The following is a 21,558-nucleotide window of genomic DNA, read 5'->3' on the forward strand; positions in this document are numbered from 1 at the left end:
ATAAAAAATTAACTTGCTACATGTGCAACTTCAAAAACAGGTTATGGAGTCCAGCACTGCAGAAGTGATGTTGATATGCAAAGAAATAAAATCTGGAGCTAACTGTCAAGCCTTTGTTCTTGTGTTTAAAGCATGTGACAGCAGAGAGTGGCAGTGAAAAAAATAATGTGGATGTTGAGGATCCTGCATTTTCCCTTCCTATTCAGCACGGCAGCATCTGCATGAACATAAGGAGAGGCATCATTACAGTGAACAGAGGTCTGTTAATGGGCACACAACGTGGGGGGCCGACTGGCTCTGCACAGGGCTTGCAGGATGTGTGTTTGTGTACGTGTGTGTGTGAGGCGTTGGAGGACAGAACAAGATGTGGAAAAAGAGTCTAGACAGGAGTGCGGCAATGGGGCAAATGAGGATGTGAGTATGTGTGATAGGAGTGATAATAAGTAAGCTAACTGTTAAAATGAGTTTTAAAGCAGGTTGTAACTGTCAGCATGTTAGAGACAATTGTACCCATTTTGGTCTAAAATTGCAAATGACCTTATCTGTTACCTCTTACGATATAGTGAGATATTTTGAGCTTTATTAGTGCTCAGAGTATATCTTGAGGACAATGACCAGCTACTATCATAAAATTTAGCAAAATAATTTTAAAATTGACTGGGGCTATTTTTGTGGTGGCAAATCACCTGTAGAAGCCAGATTGAAGTGGATTGACTCCATAAGTTAATGAGTCATAGATGTACATCCAATTATTATTTTCTGAGAGTTTTACTATAATTCATCTAGTGGTTTATGACATATTCTGCTAACAGACAGACAGTGTTGACTCTAAAAATTAATGCCAAAGTTTTAAGCAAAAGTGTTGTGCAATGTGTAGTACTTGGAGTACGTGTTATCCATGTCTCTCAGCTACTATCAAGTTGAATTTTAGCTCAGTGTTTGCAACACTGACAGAGTTATAGCCCTTTTTGTGATTCATGTGTCCTTTCACTGTGGTGGCAGTGTTGAATTTGGTTGATTCCAGTGATTGTTTTTTGAAGATTGAATTAAAATGTCACAAAATTTAAGCCTAATATCTGTGAAATAGTTTTAGCCATTTTTTGTGTTTGACAATATTGCTTAGCTATGGCAGCTATCTTGAATGAAATTGACTCCAAAAGACAATCGATTGTAGATTAACTTAATTTCTAAAAGTTTTAATTTGTCTTTTTGATCATGAGCTATTTTGCAGTACATACAAACAATCACACACAGACATTATCATACTGCGTTTGCCTTTGGTTGCAGGCGATAATAAAACCATGTTTAGGTAGGATGAAAAGGGAGACGGGTCAAATTTGTGTCTAAATATTTCTCCTCATTGCTCTTCAGGTTGCTGCGCACCTGCATCTAACTAGCAGTTTGATGTCAATATAATAATGTTGTACAATATCTCCTTAAGAAGTTGCTTGTTTGATATGTTTTGTCTTCCAACAGTAAACTATATGAGTAAATGATTTTCTAACAGATATATGTAATTTCTCTTGTCCTGCTCAACTTGAATCATTATTTTAGCATTAGCCTTCTTGTATTTGGATAAATCCACTTTGAAGACTGAAAGTTTTTAATTGGAACTAAATATAAACACATTTTCAATAATTCATTTGACCTTCTAGGTTCCGTTGTCATAGGTTGAGAAGTTGGATAGATGACTCAAATGCAGGCTTTCACTTGGAAGGCAGACAAATGAGTAGGTTGACTTTAATGAATAAAAGAAAATTAAAGTGTGGAAATAGTAGGAAACTCTAAAACAGAGGTCTTCACACAGGATGGACTGTGGTCTGTGCACAGATTAACTTTTATCTGGATGTAGGTTGGTTGTTAAACTTTATTAGAATGATATTATGTTTGTTTTTTACTTGCATATGTTTTCTTGCGTTTTTGATTTTTATTTTAAGTAGATGACCTTTTCTATCCTTAATGGTGACTTCTTTAACTGGCCACCACTTCCCTGTGAAGTCAACCCACAGCAGGCAAAAGCCTGAAAACACCCTAGTGAAGAAAATCAGAATAACAAACTGAAGTTGATAAGAACTTTGGTTTTTATCAAGACTGGGTAGACTTCTATGTGTTACTTCTTCTGGCAGAGAGTTTAAAAGGTTTTTGTCTCAAACAATCGAGATTATTGAAATATGCAATATAAAGCATTATTACAAAATGAAATAGAAAATATCTGAGCAATGAAATCCACTAAAGACTGAACCAAGAGCACAGAAAATAAATTATTTAAGAACCCAGCTCCATAAAACCCTAACCTATTCTGACTGATATTCACCTGGTCAGTAAATCTTAGAAAATCTGCATGACATAAAATAAATCCACTTTTAGCTAAAAAGAGTGTATGAAGTAGGCATATCCAAAAGAATAACTATATATATATATATATATATATATATATATATATATATATATATAATGTGTTTACCGTATTTGGATTTTTTTCAAGAATTTTCTTGAGAAAAAGAAATTCCTTAGGCAACCTCACTGCATAAAGAACAAGAAAACATGATTTTTTTTAATGTACACTTTCTGTGAAAATGCAGTGTGAATGCCAAGTGTTGAATGAATAAAATTTATTTTTTTAAATTAAAACAAGCAGAACAACAGATGAAACAATTAGAAAACAAGATAAAAAAGAGGAAGCAAGCTAAATTGAGCACAACAATGAAAAGTTAAAAGTAAAGTAGCTGTAGTCTAAAACAAGTAAAACAGTAGATAAAACCTAAAATCAGATCCAATTAGCAAATCTAGTACTCTATTCTAAAGTCACCAGAACAATGGCTAAAATCTAAAATGAGCAGAAAAGTAGGTATAAGCTAAAATGAGCAAAATCATAGCTAATAGCTAAAACCAGCAAAATTGTAGCTAAAAGCTTAATGGAGAATGAAGACGAAAACAGAGCAAGTAAGCTTTAACAGATTTTATAGAGAAAGTTTTGAAGGAATTAGAAATCTCAATGTTTTTCTATATGGGAAATTTTATAAGTAAAGTTGTATAAGAAAAGTTCAATATTTCAAAAAAATTACAAAATCCAAACGTTAAAGCACACTTCTTGATTGAGCTGAATGTTTTAATATTTGAATTGGTAAAGTACAAAGTAGATTGTGAGAGTGCAAAAAATAAAATAAAAAAACAGGAAGGAAGAAATTATATACATGAAAAATAAAGAGTCATTCAATATGCATTTACAAAAGATGATAAACCGAGGCAGAAAAGGAAACAAACATCTGGCAATTACAAAGGAAACTTGGCTGATAATACTGTCAGCTGAAGTAACTAAATGCATAGTAGGATTGACTACGAATCACAGGGATGTCATCATAGTCTTTTGTGTAGCTTGGTGCATGGCTTTCCCTTTGTAGAACAGCCACAGGCGACCCTAGTGTCCTTCATGAGCACAACCTGTCAGGTTGGGTGAAAATAGAGGCAAACCCAATGTGCAGACTCATCTTGTGGTTCCAGCAATAAAAATAATTTATTTTAAATATAAAAACAAAAAGCTGACGAGGCAGCAGAACAAAACGATAACAAAAATCCAAAACGTAGAGAACATGAGGGAACCCAGACAGCACATGAAGTGACAACGGACCAGTGAGGAAGTGGAGGAGACGACCAGGTTTAAAAGGCAGAGGGTAATTAGGGGAAGTGGGCACAGGTGAGTGATTACTAATTTGGAGCAGGTGGAGATGGGGAAGGCAGGTAAACAAATGATAATTGGGGACAAGTGAATGATGATAGAAATGCAAAGACACAAGGAGCAAAAACTGAACTAAAACCAAATTAAACATAAAAATAACTAATTAACAAAATAAAATAAACCCAAACTAAAACGTGAGAAACAACAATAACCCTAAATACAAAAAAGAAACCCCAAAACCAGACACAACCTTTAGTTGCACAACTTTTTCTCACAGAGATTTGGAAACTACAGGACATTTTCCACTGAATATCAGTGGTGTCTCTGTAGCCAGTTCATGATACACAAGAAAGTAAAGTCTGACTTCCTTTGTAAGGGTTTTCTTCACTTTAGGCTATCCTGAGTTTATTATTTGTTGCAGTTTTGTAAGTTCACGACAGTCTTCACATTTAGCATTATAATTAGCAAGCAAGAGCTCAGTTTGGTGAGGGGAGATTTCTGCTATCTCTGAGATCAAGTCCTGTTCAGAATCTTCAATTGTATCAGTGGTGCTCAGTGTTTGTCATATGGGTTAACTTTGTTGTTTACTTGAACCTTGTGGATAAATCCTTTAATACATCAACAACGGTGGGCTGAAGCAGAATCTACATTATTCACCCTACATGTTTTTGTGTCAGTTCTTTTGCATTATCTTCTTTAATGAAAGTCACTTTGCTTTAATCAGGTCCAGGCCCAGTAGTAGTCATTCAGACTGCACTACATAGAATAATGCTGGAACGTTGTTGTTTTCATTTGCTTCTTTTGCTGCAGTATCTAGGCAGCCAATGACAGGTACGTCACCTAATGCAGATATGACTAGTTACAACCCCCAAGTTGGTTATGTTTTTGGTAGTGTTTGTTTGTCTGTTAGTCTCTCTGTGCACAAAATTAATCAAAACGTTATGAACAAATGTACATGAAAGTTTCAGGAAACATCAAACATGATACAAGGAACAAGCGATTAGATTTTGTTCATGACCCAGATGACGATCTGGATTTAGGAATTTTCAAAGGATTCCAAGTGGTCAGTGACCCTACAGACTTAGCAGAGGTTTGAACTCTGAGTGAGTCTAGTTGCCTACTCCAAGGAGGTTATGTTTTTGGTGGCGTCTGTTTGTTTTTTGAGTGGCTATCTGTGTACAGGATTACTCAAAAAGCTATGAACAGATTTTCAAGAAATTTCTAGAAAACGTTCATCATGGTACAAGGAACAAGTGATTAAATTTTGGTGGTTATCCTGCCAAAGGTCAAGGTTAAACACCAATGTGGAAATAGATTGATTTATCATATTTCTTTACTGAGAATCATGTTAGTTAATTGAAAATGATGTTAGTTCAAGCAAGATAATTTTTACTGCAGAATGAAATGTATAGGCTGAGTTGATGTTCTTAAATAAACTGGTAAGATTTTTTCAACTAAAATGCCAACATTTGATCAGCATCTGAATGCATGCACTGATTGCCTTTTAAGATGTCATTAAACATTAGCATTTTAGTCAATAAATGCCAAAGTGGGGTGATTAGTGGGGTTCATGACATGTGCTGTGCCACTGCTGGCTCCAACAGATTGCTGACGATCCAAAAATGCTGCTACTGTCCGGTTGTTTACTAGTGAAAATGGAAGAAGAAGCCTTTTTTTTATATGATGAAATGCCAGAAGACTTTGTGGAAGTAATGGATACACAACCATACCAGTATGAGCCTGAACCGACAACTGGATCTCTGGAATCTAGTGAAAACTCTTCTAAATCAGATTCCGATGATTACAAGGACCATCATGGCCAACAAAACAATGCACATAATGACTGAGTTGGGAATGTGGAACGGTGCAAACTGATTACCCCCAGATCACTGTCATGACATCAGCACATGACACTGCAAATCAATACACTGGCAAGAGAGAGATAACATGGCTAACTCAAAGCTAACTCAATGCTAACTGGATGCTAACTCATTAGAAATCGGAGCGCACTTGATAGGAATAATAAAGTAGTGTCTGTGCACTCTCATACCAGTGTAAACTAATCAATAGCAGTTTCAGACTTTTACATTTGTTTAATCACACATTTGTCTATATTTTTTTTATTAATAACAAACTGATCTGAATCCCAAACTGATCTCAGGCTGTCGAGCCTGTAGGCAGCTTATACCTGAATGCAGAGCGCATTCTTGCCTAAAGTAAAAGCTTTTGTTTCTCCTCTGCTTCTCTGTGGTGACATTTTCCTCTCCATTTGCTTTCTTTTAAAACTTAAAAATAGTTCAGACTGCTTCTGGTAAAAGGTCTTGCTTCTTTGGCGTGAAGCCAGTCCACTGCATTAATAAGAGTCAGAGCAGTACTCCTCTTTGAAGTGGTGTCACAGAAAAAGCCAAAAACACCAGTGTGTTTTTTTAATTTTCAGTATTAAAAATAAAATAGTATTTTGTTTTTTGAAAATTTTACAACAAGCAGATTTTATGATTTTCTTTGAACTGATATTGGCTTTAAAACACTTTTCAGTTCAGCTTTAAGGACTTTAAAATGAGTTAATATCAGCACCTGATGTGTGCCCTGGTGACATAAATATTGTCATATGACATACAATATATGTTGGAACCTAAGCCTGGTCCTAATACAGTGGAACGTTATTTTTGGGATAGGGATTAGGTTTAGGTTAGGGTTAGTCATGTACTGATAATGGTTAAGTTTAGGGGAAGTGTCAGGGTTAAGCTAGAGAAATGAATGGAGTTCAGTACAATGTATTAATAAGGACAGAAACACAAACTTAAGTGTGTGTGTGTTTGTTTGACTGTTTTGTTAGCACAAAATCACTGGATGAATTTTAATGAAATTTTTTGAAAGTAATGAATGTACATCTATAAGTGATTACATTTTGGGTCAACCCAATTCAAAATGGCCACTACAGCTAAGCAACTGTCACAAACACAAAAGTGGCTGTATAGTGGCTTTATGCTGGCTGTAACTTATTCAGTTATCCAATTATTTAGTTAAAATTTAGTGTGTTAGAGGTAGCTGACAGTGATTCTTAACATTAACTCTATATTATATATAATAATATTATAATATTCTCAACTACAGATTGCACATCTTTGCTTAAAACATTACCAATAACTACTGTAGCCAACCTGTTAGCAAAATAGCTTATGAACCACTGGACAGATTTTATTGAAACTCTCACAAAGTAAATATTAGATTTACAGCTAGAAGTTATTAACTTCTGGTGTGAAGTCAATTCAAGATGGCCACTACACCTAACTGTCTTTAGTCAACACTGAAATGGCTTTAACCTATTTGAATTAACAGATTTTGGGCTGAAGTTTGATGTGGTAGATGTTAAGAGTCATACCTAACACATTGCAAAATTTACTGAGATTGCATGAGATTGTGCATAATGTCATGTCATGTCAAGGTTTGATCAAAATGGCAAAAACTTACTTCTCAGCATAGAAAGATTTCACATTAAAACTCTGACATGAAAGATGGCAGGTAATAAGCATTCCTTCAAAGAATGCTAGGCCTTTAATTTTGTCTGTTTTGGGTAAACCTCAACAGGATATTATGATCATCTGTTTGAAAATGTAGTTGTGGTGTAAATACAAATCTCTTTATGGCACATGAATTGTAGGTACTTGGAATGATTCTGATGAGAGTTGTTGTGCTTAACGCTCCTATAAGCGACCAATTTGTTGTGATATATATTTTTTCCAGTTCTTTGCAGTATCAGCCAAAAGTAGTTGGTGAGACAAAGTGCAGTAAAATGCAAAAAATTTTTTTTTTTCATTTTTACTTTTGGTCCAGAATAAATAGACAGATATACGAATGCTGCAGATATCCTTGATTTGTGCAACGACAGTATAAGGATAATACAGATAGTAATAGAAAGTAATACTAGATAATACAGAGGTAGAATTTAGTTTTCTTTTTTTAAAAGTATTTTTTATATGCATCCGTCTCCCTTTGCAGTTTGTGTTTTTGTGTGTGTGCACATACATGGTTTGAGTTTCTTTCTTGCTCACAGAAGACTAAACCATGCACTCTCGCTCCTCTCACAGTTCCAAAATAAGAAGCTGAGTGTTCTCCTCTGCAGAGGAAAGGTGGAGTGCAGGGTGTGGCCTGCAGACATTTTGGGATAGAACGTGATGAGAAAGGAAAACACATGCTCAGCTCGAGTGTGTGTGTGTATCTCTGTGCACAGATGTGAGTTTGTGTGTTTCATTGCTGGTTTCGGCCACCTGAAGGTCAAACAGTCCCCAAGCTCAGCTTCATGGAGAGCTGCCAGTGCTGACGGCTGCTGCTGCTGCTGCACCGTGGGTCTGGCACATGCCTCCCCCACTGCAGGGCATTGATTAAGTGGCACAGCCAGGCCTCACCTGCTAGAAGCAGCCAATAGCAAAACAGCTCATGCTGCAGCTAGCCAATCCCAACGAAGGGAAAGGTTTGGAAAAGCTGGGGACAAACTGCTAGCCAGCAGACAAGTGAGGTTTTATTTTTTTCTTTTGGAAAAAAAAAAAAAAAATCGTTATTCGCACAAGCATTGTGGAGGAGGAGTGATAAGATGGAGGTTGAAAGAAAGGCTGGTAAAATGATGGGAATAATGGAGGGTAATGAAGCAGGGCAAGATGAATGATAGAAGAATGTAAAAGAGGTGGATGCTGAAAGATAAAGAGCCAAGAAGAGGGAAAAAGCAAAGCTGTGCTTCAGATAGTGTCAAGGACGAGCAGACTTGAGGAAAACAGCCAACGATATTCTTGATCACAGACATACCGACAGACACACACATACACACACACACAAATATTTTGAGCCTTTTCAGGAGACTTTAATGAAGCTGTCAAAATGAAAAATGAGCTAGTCAAGTCTAATAACGCACAAAACTGAGAAGAAAACTTTTCATGCGGAACTGTGTGAGAAAGTGGATTCTGTGCTGATTAGTGAGAGCAAAGGAGAGTTTTTGTCAGTTTAACCACTGATCGTGTTGCTGAAATCCACTAAAAGAATAAAAGGGATTTGCCAGGTTATGAATAGTATAAAGTCATGCTTGTTGAACCACAATATTTTGAATAATTGGCATATAGTTCCTAAACAATGAAGAACAGATTTTAGCATTAAAAGCTTTTTTTCTTGTAACAGTGAAACACTTCAACAGATTTCTAATTTCATGCTCAGTGCCAGAACTGGTGATTTCCCAAACAGCCGCAGATATTCCCACACTGCTACAACACAACCTTTGAAGTGAAAATGTAGCATAAGATCATTCGAAATGGAATTTAACAACTAGAGAAACTGCCTTTCCTGTGACAATACAGTGTGAGCGCTGAGTGCTGAATGACTTTGCTGAAATTTGTTGAAGAAGCTGAAACTCTGAAAAGTTGCTAAAGCTAAAAAACAGAACACTAGCTAAAATAGGGCTAAAAAATGTTAGCAAAAAGCTGAAAGTAGCACAAGCTAATAGTGGCATATGACTAGCTAAAAGTAGCGTAAAAAACAAAAACAGAGCAAGTATGCTGAAGCAGATTTCAAAGAGACCAATGTTTTTGGAAGAGACCTTAATGGAATGCATATTTTCTGCTGCCTTTTTTTTATCAGATTTTTAAACTACAATCACCTTTAATTGGTCTTATGCCATTGTTGTAATAGTCATACTACAGTGTCAAATGTTATGGTCCTCTCAGCTGAACAGATCATGAGACTGGGAGGTTTCTCTCTGGTTTTTAACAGAAACCCCTTGCGCAAACCATGTTTACATTGTTTTCTGTAAATCCTCTTTATAAAGGACAACAAATTGTTATCCTTCATGTGTAAAATAAAAGTGATACCAATAGTAAAGAAATAAAGATTAAATTTATTTCAATATAGTTTTACAATTATTAACAGCCTCTCTTTTTCTGTTTGTCTGACGTGATTGAGCTTGCTGCTCAGAGAGGAGTGAGCATGTGTGTGGGTGTATGTGTTCATACAAATGCATTTGTTTCTTGTGCGTTTATTTCAGCAAAAATAAATGTATTCAAGTAGATCCTGACTGAAGATTGTGAAATAGCAGCACACACTCCCATTTAGCTGTTTGTGTCAATATGAATGTGTTTGTGTCCTGAAATGTTTTCTTTCTGAGATGTAGGCACATGCATACATGCATGAACACTAAATTGTTTTTCCAAGTGTTTTAGTGATAAAGAACAAAAGACTGAGTAGGGGAGAGGGTGGGGCAAGCGTAAACAAAAAAACACTAGAGCGTTCCGATTCAGACAGTCAGACAGAGGCGTTGCCTCCTTGCTGCTGCTGTCTTCTCACTTCTGTTGCATTCCATGATGTGTTATCTCATCTATAATATTAGCAATAGCTCACAGGTGTGGTTGTGCTGTTTTGATATGCCACCAAGGACTAAAACCCCCACGTTTTTAAAATATATTTTTATAGCATATATTTTTTATACTGTTGTTTCAAGAAAGCATGGATTTCCAGAGGTCTCTACTTGCCTAGAGCATTTTTATTTTTTTTAGATTTAGCCCCTTTTCATGGAAGAGAGGCTGGAAAAGAATTACAACTGTCTACAACTTTAGTAGTAAAATGTGCTTTACAAGTTAAAGTGATAGTCTGCTTATTTTTGAAGCGATGTTCTGTAATAGTTATCAGTAGTTAGTACCTTATCAGCTGTGACATCAGTCAACTAAAAAAATAACTCTTCAAAAAAAAAACAAAGCAGAAACATACAAATGTTTCTCGGCCCAAGCACCGTCCGCGCAACGAGGCAAGAGTTCTGGCGGGCGGCCCAATGCTGACCCACGCCTCCCTGCTGCGCTTCCTACATCCCGGCGATTGGTTTACTTCAATCGATCTCAAGGATGCTTATTTCCACATCCCCATTTATCTACCACACAGAAAATACCTCCGATTTGCGTTTCAGGGAGAGTGTTACGAATATCTCATACTCCCTTTTAGCCTTTCTCTGAGCCCGAGAGTGTTTGTAAAATGCACTGAGGCGACTGTGGGCCCCGTCAGGAGGTGGGGCATCCGGGTGGCGATGTACATAGACGATTGGCTGATCGCTGCGTCTTCCCACCAGGAGGCTGCAAACCACACAGCTGCATTAACGCAACATGTGATGGATCTGGAATTCGTAATAAATATGGAGAAGAGTATCCTAATCCCTACTCAATCTATTTTTCTTCATAGGTCTCTCTCTGGACTCAGTCCAGGCCAGAGTGAGACTAACAGAAGACAGAGTAAAAGCAATAGTGGACTGCTTGTCCATGTTTCACAAAGGGCATCTGGTGTCAGTCAGACTCTGCAGAAGGCTTTTAGGCCTGATGGCCTCAGCATTAACAGTGGTCCTGCTTGGGGGTCTCCATATGAAAGGAGTCCAACGCTGGGTGGCCTCTCATCAGAGGATAAATCCACAGAGTTCTCACAGAGTGAGGGTTTCTGCAGCCTGCAAGGCAGCACTGCGTCCGTGGTGGAACCCCAATGTGCTGACACAGAGCGTCCCAATGGGAGTAGTGCAGAACAGAAAAGTTGTCACAATGGATGTCTCCCTGACTGGCTAGGGAGGTTTGTGCGAACGAAATATGGTGAACGGGTCTTAGGGCCCAAATATGCAGTCAGCCCACATCAACTTCCTAGAGCTGCTGGCTGTTCACTTGACACTGAAACACTTCCTTCCACTCCTGAGAGGTCACCATGTGCTGATCAGAACGGACAACACCACCGTGGTGGCTTATATCAACAGGCAGGGGGGGTTGAGATCATTAAAGCTGCACATGCTTGCTCACAAACTGATCATTTGGAGCAGCAAACACCTCCTATCCTTGAGAGCAACTCATGTCCCAGGATTTCTGAACTGTGGAGCAGACCTTCTCTCCAGAGGGAACCCACTAAATGCAGAGTGGAAACTTCACCCGGACGTGACCAGGCTGGTCTGGCAGAGATACGGACAACCATCCGTGGACCTATTTGCCTTGAAGGAGAACAACCAGGGTCCCCTGTATTTCTCCCTGCACGATCAGGATGCACCACTGGGGGTGGACGCACTAGCCCACAGGTGGCCTCGGGTTCTGCTCTATGCCTTCCCTCCCATAGCTCTCATTTCACCAACGCTAGCGAGGGTACGAGCAGAAAACCTGACAATGATCCTCATTGCACCCCACTGGCCGTCAAAACACTGGTTAGCAGAGATAACGCAGCTTCTCCGGGAGGATCCATGGCCCCTGCACACTTGCAGGGATCTGCTGTCTCAGGCTCGAGGACAGATCTTTCACCCCCACCCAGAAAGGCTGGCTCTGTGGGCTTGGCCCGTGAGTGGTTCAATCTACAATCTGTAGGGCGTCCACAGAATGTCATTGAGACAATACAGAGTGCTAGAGCTCCTGCAACAAGATCTTTGTATGAGTACAAATGGTCTATTTTTGAAAAATGGTGCTCTGAAATTCAGGAAATCCCTTTCCAGTGTTCTGTGGCTGTGATTTTATCCTTTCTACAGAACCTGATTGATAAGGGAAAGGCTTTTTCCACTATCAAGGTGTATTTGGCTGCAATTACAGCCTGTAATGAGGGTTTTGAGGGAAAAACGTCAGGTCAGCATCCCGTAGTGGGCCGGTTTAAGCTGGGGGATTGCAGAAAGCTCCCTGTCTCAAGACCCATGGTGTCATCATGGGATTTACCTCTGGTGCTGGATGCACTGGCTGCCCCCCCCCCCATTGAGCCTCTGGATCGAGTGGAATTAAAGTTAGTAACTTTAAAAACAGCACTTCTGTTGGCTTTGGTCTCTACAAAGCACATGGGTGAAATCCACGCTCTGTCTGTCCACTCATGTTGTACTAAGTTTTCTCCGGACAGAACTAAGGTGGTTTTGCTCCCCAACCCTGTCTTTGAGCCTAAAGTGTTGGGGTCATATTCCCCAATCGAGTTAGTGGCTTTTTATCCCCCTCCTTTCTCCTCACAGGAGCAAGAGAAGCTGCCCAACCATTGCCCTGTATGTGGTTTAGATATCTATCTAGATAAAACAAAGCAGGTCAGGAAAAGTGACCAACTGTTTGTCTCTTGGGCTAAGAACCATTATGGGAAACCAGTGTCCAAACAGCAACTTGCCCACTGGATCACTGCTGCAAATTCATTAGCCTATACCTCTAAAGGGCTTCAGCCTCCAGAGGGGCTGTGTGCCCATTCTACAAGGAGCTTAAGCTCTTCATGGGCCTTGCTGAGAGGGGTATCTCTGCAGGAAATTTGTGCTGCAGCAAGCTAGGCCTCCTCTCACACATTCGCTCGGTTCTACAAGCTTGATGTCACAGCATCATCACTGGCTCATTCAGTACTCAGTGTAAGCACCAAGCACTAGAAGTACCTGTGGCTGGTAAATAAAATAATAAAATAACAGCTGGCACATAGTGTGTTCTGCTGAGCAATACAGGAGTCAGTATTTTTCATTCCCAATGTGAGACACGAAACGAATGCTATGAAATAGAACTTTAGGATACTTTCATAACCCCGGTTCTCTGAGTAGCATGAGTGAGTGTCTCACCAGGTCACCCTCCTTGCTTTGACGATGCCAGGAAGAGGTGAACGTTTTTGAATAAACTCTCAGTGCAGCGTCAGTCCTATTTATAGGGGGAGGGACTCTGCCCTCTCTGACACTGACAAGCGTATCTCCAGCCAATCCTGGCTGGCGTAATGTAATAGGAGCTTCTGATGAGGTGATGCCAGGGGCGTTCCCAATGTGAGACACTCGCTCATGCTACTCAGAGAACCGAGGTTACGAAAGTAACCTAAAGGTTTACTCAGTTTCAACACTGTTTACTCTAGAATCAAGTGGGATAGATTTGTAGTGTACTGACTGGGAGGCACATTAATGTAAAAGTATGAATGCCTGTACTGAATGGTCAAAAACAGAAAGAGAGGAATGGATGTGAATAAAATTCTTCTCATTAAACTTATTGATGCGTTTATTGTCATGTATAATGTAGGCCTACATATATGTATTTAAAGCTTGTAGGCTTGTCAAAAACAAGACAGAGTGCAGCCATGTCCCATTAGGCTTTTTTTTCAATGGAAATATTAGTCTAATATTAGTCTACTACACTGTATAGTAAGGATTGTTGCTCTCTCTAGGCTAGACTTTTATAATTACTGTAGAGCAGGATACGGAAAGCAGTATATAGAGGTGAACTGAAAAATTTATTATCAATATATTAACATATTGTCTTAAATATTATACATTTGTGTGTAATGTTTGTGTTTGTGTGTGTACTCATTAACCCCACACACACATAATTACCTATATAACCACCATGTAGGGAATTCCACGTTAATTCCTTGCACAGAGAAACTGTTTTTCCCAAGGAAGTTTTACAAAATAAACAACACTTCCTGGCTGAGTCCAATTTGCTGACCCTGTGGATCTGAAAAGAACCAAATTTGATTTGATTGAAATCAAATTTAGTTATTATTGATTTGAGGTGATTTCCTCTTAGTTTTATTAAGCAATCTATGATAAAATCTCCCAAAAATAAACCTGCAGATTTATAACTTCTTTTTGTAGGTTTTCCAAGTTATTACTTGTCAAAAGAATGTGGATTATATATTATAAAAATCTGAAGTGCAATTGTGGTGATAGTCAAACATTTAGGCATAGATATTAAGTCTGTACCTAATTATTTAACTTTCTAAAAATTTTAATAAAGATTGCAACTTCTCTCTTTCCAGTTTTCCTGTCATTTCTATAGCACATGTAGCCAGGTACATCAATTTAACTGGTTTAGATTTTACTGTGAAGCCACGTTTCACTCAAACAAAGAAAGTGCAGATTTGAATCCATCATAAAGCATTTTATCATGCTTTGGAAAGAAACAGCAGATATTAGGATGTCCACCAAAAAAAAACCTTTGGTAGACCTAAAATATTGGACTAGTTAGAATGATTACAGTACTTGGTAATTTTATTATGGTAGGAATAGCAAACCTAGTTGACATTTTGCCAGCTCTACAATGTTTAAAATTTTCTGTCTTTACATCCTTGGTTATTCAGAAAGCATCTATAGATACAGCCTCAAATGGCCAGGCCTAACCACGCCAATGACAATAACACATCTGCTCATCGTTATTTCAAATGTGTCTTTAAGTAAATGAAATCAAATAATATTGGGGCAGCAGACAAAGTGGGTAAGATGTGTGTGACTGTATAGGTATTTTTGGAAAAACTCTGACTGAGCTTTTGCTTGTTCAACAGACATACAGTACATGCATTTTGAAAGTCAATAAGCACCAGGTAACATATGATATTTTCCATACAGTTTCTGATGGACACTTATTTAGTAAACTGCATTACCTCACAAAGGCTGCCAGTTTACTCAACAGGAGCAGTTGGTTAGCAGTTGGCTAATGAAATGCACAACAATATGACCAATTTTAAATCACAAAATGAAAGAAAATTATGATTTGTGATTTGATTTTGGGATTCTGAATGTTTTCTAGACATTATTAGAAACTTTAGCCTCTTTGCTCTGCCTGATAAATATTTTGTGTGTATACATACTAGATGTGTGTGTGTGTGTCTGTGAGTTTGTGTGCTGCTGTAATAAAACAAAGATTTTTTGTAGAAAAGCCCTGTGGCTGCAAGTGTCTCCTGCACATTGTGTGAGCTGGATAGATTTTTTATGTATGTGTTGCCCACGTGAATGTCTTTCCACGCATGTTGCACAAGAGAGACTGGAGCTCTGCTTCTGTGTGTTTATGTCCCTGTGGAGCACAGCTTTCACCCCGGGCCAGGCTGACTTTGGGCCTGCTGCTTTTTGTCAGACCCCACTCGCCTTTCTGTCCTCTGGCTTAAGTCTAGTAGACTTCTGCTCTGGCAAATGTGGATCCTTCTCCAGACAGCTTGTTACTTTTTTTTATCGTGATTGTCAATGATGCATGAAAAGGATGTTACAAGATACATACAACTGAGAAAGGTCACCTTAAATGAGGCTACATATTTTGTTATGACTTGATTTAGCTCCTGGCATCAATTTAGATAAACTGGATCTGGTCCAAAGACAGTTGTACCTTTTTATGCTGTTTTGCAGCAGACATATTAAAACAGTATGGCAATGCAGAACCTGTAGAATTCTACAGGTCATTGGCTTTTTTGTTTAAGTGTAATTTTTGCCCTTCAACAAACTTATGGATTAAGATAAAATTGAAACAGATGACATAAGTTGACAACTGCAGTAACTACAATTTAAAAAGAGGTAACTGATGAAAACAGAGTTCTTCTAAAGGTAGCATCTCACTGAGCTGTGACTCGCTGGTGAAGAGAATTAATAAAGGAGTCTTTAGAATGTCTTGTGACATTCACAATGGTTCTCAGCTGCACTGTAACTTGAATTCTGAGCATGTATTGAACACTTTTCTCTCAAAATAGTCACAAAGTCATTGCAGGCATCTCCAACCCATCTCAGACCCACCTGAATTGTGTCGTGGACACCTACAACCCATCTCCTGAATGCTAGAGATCTATTTTGACACCTGCCCATATGAAACAAATATCCAGGTCTAAAAACAATGTTAATAAACAGTTACTGAAAAACTGATCCAAATCTGCCTGTTTTAATTTTAAAAGTGTAATGCAGCATTAAATCATAAATGTGGGTACAAAGCAAGACAAACAAGGTAGGCAATGAAATGATATGCACGGCCAAGCATGCAGTTTTTCAAGTTGTGCACACAAAAACAAACATTGTCACCATTCAAAACATTGTCATACAGCTCGCTAGTGCAATTACAACCAAACATTTGCCTATTTTTTTTTTTTGCAATTTTCCTACAATTTTGTGTTGCCAACTTGTTCCCAACAGTTGCAGTCCAGTGACATACTACCTTAATCAAGAAAAGTTTTTCAGCTTAATCTGTTTTTTTTGTTATTTTACATTGAAGATTAGCTTAAAATCTTTGTATTGGGTGTCTCAGATGAGCATCTCTTTCTCTTGCTTTATGTATTTTTTCTTTACAATATGTTTGTGCATCTGAGGACTTTGTGTAAGAGCTGGATGTTAGAAGCTACATTCAAGTGTCGTCAACCATAGGCCGAAGTGCCTGTTAAAAGGCATCCTATAATTATTCATAAAAATGCTAATAGTGGGAGGGGACACCAGTTACTGTAGATCCACATGCTGAGCAGGGTGGACAGTCTGTACAGTACTGAGTATGCAGCCTATGTAATTCCATCGTCTGAGCCTGTCCATCTCTGTGTTGTTTGTTTGTGTAGTATCCAGTTCCCAGGACCATATGCTATCCGCAGCATTGGTATCACAGTCTGCGGCCGACTTCAGTAGCCTGCTGTTCTCAGGGCTTGCTTCTTCTTGTCCAAACAAAGACCTCACTGATAAACACAGTAAAGTATTAGAGTTCACGATCAAAGTTTTAGAGCAGAGACTTGAAGATTGTTGTTCTGATCCACTTTTACCCTAGCTTTTCAACTTTACTGAAGCAGGCCCAAATTCTGGCTGTAATCTCAGTTATAAAAAATGATTTACTTAATAGTTAGTGCCCTGCAGCAATACTGCAACATATTTTAAAAGCAGTCAAAACACTGACTGAGTGCTGAAGTGTATTGGATTCAATCTTGATAGATAACAAAAAAAATTTTTTACTACTACTTTATTCCCATCTTTTATAAGCATAGAACATAAAAGTCTGTACAAAATAAAACATCTAAATTCTTGATCATTGTGCTTTCCTTGATGATTTGTTATGGTGCTTTAATAAAGTTGGTTTGAGAGGAATAAGACAAACCTGCATTTTACCATAATCTGATAACCTTTTGCCGTAATGCATACTAATTCTGTCCTTCTGTATTGTTTCATTCATGCCCTTAAACACACTGTCACACCTAATTGGCAGAGTTAGTAATGCATAAAACATAATAATTACAGTGTGGAGCAATTGATAGTATTAGTAAACACTAGTAAAACCAGTGAAGAAAAATGTTGTCCTTCCTTCACTCACGTACAGTTCAAGGACCCAATTTAAAATTCAACTGCTTATTTTTAAAAGTCTTAGTGGCATGGCATCACCTTCTTTGTCTGAATGTCTGCACTGTCACACTTCATCCAGAGCTCTGAGGTCCACAAACCAGCTACTTTTGGTCATTTCCAGATTCAGACACAAAACTAGAGGTGACATTTCTTATTTGGTGGTGGCCCCTAATGAAGACTATTGTGCTGAAAAGCTACATCATCTTTTTTCTTATTATTTTCCCCCTCTTTCACCTGTATTAATGCAAAAAAATAATAACAAACAGTCTCCCCACTACCTCTTGAAAAACACCTGTTTCTACATCTTTTCAGTGGGTAGTTCATATTGGTAGTCTTTGCCGTGCCACTAAGAACATTTACTTCAACACCAGCAAATCAGGATCTCTGTTTATATAGTCTCCATACAAATCCTCCAATATATAATTTCCCTTCTTTAGTTTATTTGTTTTGACTTGTTCTTGAAGGTCCTATTTTCTTCATTGTGTCTCTATTTTCTTCATTAACATGACAAAAAATGGGAAATTGTCTTGACAAGACAATTACAACGCCCTGAGCCATATTGATATTATCAATATTATGTTCAAAATGTTCAAAATTAAAATTAGCCATATTGATTTTGAACATCACGCAGCTGTATAAGCTGTGGTAAAAGTGGTGTTGTCATTGTGCACAGAGGGAGAACCTAGGAATGCTGACTCACCAAGTTGTTGCTGGCATGGCTGCAACAAACAGGAACACAAAGAGAACTTTAACAGGACGTAAGAACATCAGTGATGGAATGCTGCATGAATAGAGACTGAGAGAATATATGGACTGAGGCTAATAAGTAGAGTGGCAATAGGTGACTAATGCTGACAGGGAATAGGTGTAGTTGAGTGTAGCAGGCTGATTATGGAAAAGTACTGACTGAGGAAGGAAGTGGCTATTGACACAGAGTAGAACACAGGAAATGCAGGGAGATACTGGGAACAACACAAAATAAATATCACAGGAAAATAAACATGAAAAATAAACCTAGATACAGAAAACTAATCACTGAAAAATATTGATCATGACTCATGTATGACAAAAGCTCACCCATCTTAAAATCCATTGTAAATTTTACATCCTCTCTTTGTACAAGATTACATCAAAAGTTATGAACGGATTTTTATGAAATCTTCAGGAAACTTCAAACACGGTACAAGAAACAAGTGATTAAATTTTGGTGGTGATCCAGTCAAAGTTTATGGTCAGAGTCACAGATGATCCTCATAGAAGGGGATAGACGGAGTCTAATGGCAGATGGGTTAATGATTCTTTCCACTGGGAACAGACCGATGAATTTAGGTGCCAGTTTTCTGGGTGTATCTTTGACGCTTATGTCACAAGTAGACAGCCATACCTTTTGTCCAATGTGATATGTAGGCACTGAGGAATGATGACGGTCTGCAAATCTCTTTTTTTGTTGAGCAGTTCTCAGGAGGGCTTCTCTGGTTTGTTTCGAGAATTGGCGACAGCAGCGGAGAGGGATTTGGATGGAGGGGACTAGGACTTATGTTTCCTGACTAGGAAAAAGAGGCGGATTTTAGCGTAGAGAGGCCTCAAAAGGTGATAACCCTGTGGCAGAGGAGGTATGGCAGTTAATGTGCATACTCCACCCAAGGTAAGTGTTTGCACCAGGAGGAGGGATTGTTATTAATGACACAACGGAGAGCAGATTCCAACTCCCGATTGCACCTCTTGGTTTGTCCGTTAGATTGGGGGTGATACCCGGAGGTGAGACTGACCTGTGCCCCTAGGGCATTTCAGAAGGCTTTCCAAACTTGCAAGATGAATTGTGGTCCACGGTCAGATGCAATGTCCAGGGCGATGCCATGCAGACGGAATACATTGGATACTAGGAGCTGAGCGGTCTCAAAAGCGGTGGTAAGCTTGGCTAGATGGATTAAATGTGCTGCTTTGGAAAATCTGTCCACAATGGTTAATATAATGGTATTACCTTCTGAGGGGGGTAGACCGGTGATGAAGTCCAAGGCAATGTGGGATCAAGGACATGCTGGGGTGGGTAATGGTAGAAGATGGCCGGCCGGAGGTTTATGGTTGCTTTTGTTCCTGGCGCAGGTGGAACTGGCTGAGACAAAGTATTTTATATCAGAGGTCATGGTAGGCCACCAAAAATGTCTCTTGGTAAAGGTTTGCATACGTGAGATACCGGGATGACAGGTGAAACGATGATTATGGACCCAGTCCAGAACCTTACTGATGATGGATTTGGGAATGAATTTTTTTACCTGCGGGATTCGTGCCGGGGTCCGATTCAGACTGCAATGCCTTGGTAATGGTGGTCTCGATGTCCCAGGTGAGCACGCCCAAAAAGCAGGTGGGTGGAATGATATTGGTATCAGCCTTGGAGGTCTTGGAGAAGGAGTATTGTCTAGCGAGAGCATCAGGCTTGATATTCCTCGAACTGGGTCTATAAGTGATAGCAAAGTTGAATTGGCCGAAAAACAATGACCATCTAGCTTGTATGGGGTTAAGTCTCTTAGCATTCTGTAAGTAGGTGAGATTTTTGTGATCCGTCCAGATGATGAAGGGGATTTCGGAACCCTCCAACCAATGTCTCCACTCCTCGAGTGCTAATTTAATTGCTATCAATTCTCGGTTACCTACATCATAGTTCACAGGGAGATAATCGCCGGGAAAAAAATGCACGGGGGTGGATCTTGTTATCTTTACTAGACCGTTGAGACAAAACTGCCCCAATCCCCAAAACAGAATGCTCACCTCAACAATAAATCGTTTTCCTGGATCAGGATAGAACAGTATTGGGGCAGAGAAAAAAAGGGTTTGGAACAAGAGCCTGGGCTCTGTCCAGCAGCTATCTTTTTTAACAATTTAATGAGTTAGCCATGGATTAAAAGCGGAATCATCTTATGTGACACCTGTAATACGGATATTATGGCTTTGGGATCTAGACTACAAAACTGCACGCTTGGCATCTAACATTGTTACCACTTCTGTCAGATATACTTTGGTATTAGTGCCACAATGCCATCAGTGCAGATAGACAGGGACTGCTGCATCTTGGCCACAGTTTGCTTTAGTCTAGTATAACTCAACTGCATAGTGGACCAGGTGCTGGTGGTTAATTCACTTTTAAAAGTGATCAGTTCAGATTTGATAGACTGTCACAAAGGGCAACTTGAAGCTCTGTTTTAAACATGGTGGCAACATCTTGACGAAGAGTTGATTGGAGTTCAGTCTTAAGTGTGGTAACATTGGATGGACAAGAAGAGGTGGTGAGGGGGTTCCACTACAAGACAGACAGCCTCTACGGGTAATTGGCCGCAAGTGAAACTGACTAGTGTTACCTTCTTTATTTGACTGGGCACAGCATAGGGGCCAAAACACACACACAAATATGCTTTATAAAAATATAATGAAAGTTGACAGTCATTAAAAGTGCCATGTAACCTAAAAAACAGCAACTCCTGCATGCCACCTTCAGACAGGAGACATTCATTTCCAAAGTAATGATTTTGCTTTTGTCAAAATATACTAATTATTTGTTTTTTTCTTTATTGTTTATCCTTTTTTTCCCAAAGAATTTCATTTTACTCAGTGTAAATGGCCTTCTGGGATAGTGTGAATTAAATTATGTCAAAAGCTGTTAAATTATAATGCAGAATTACTGTCTGGTAGAGTTTGTGGTCAACCCACTGCCAACAGTTCAGTACATTAAACACATTACACTTCAGCCATGAACCATGGCACTGCGATTTAATGAGTTTTGATTCCGCATAAGGAGATTTAATGCAGTACAACTCAACAATACAAAGGATCCTATGTTATCTATTGTGACTAA

General features: G+C 38.8%; 1 pseudogene; it reads left to right on the forward strand.

The window, feature by feature from the left end:
- Window positions 1–10,481: 10,481 nt before the first annotated feature.
- Window positions 10,482–17,009, forward strand: LOC119617878 (annotated as a pseudogene).
- The last annotated feature ends 4,549 nt before the right edge of the window (window positions 17,010–21,558 follow it).

Source organism: Kryptolebias marmoratus, linkage group LG2, assembly GCF_001649575.2.
Source record: "Kryptolebias marmoratus isolate JLee-2015 linkage group LG2, ASM164957v2, whole genome shotgun sequence".
In the NCBI taxonomy this organism is placed as follows: domain Eukaryota; kingdom Metazoa; phylum Chordata; class Actinopteri; order Cyprinodontiformes; family Rivulidae; genus Kryptolebias; species Kryptolebias marmoratus.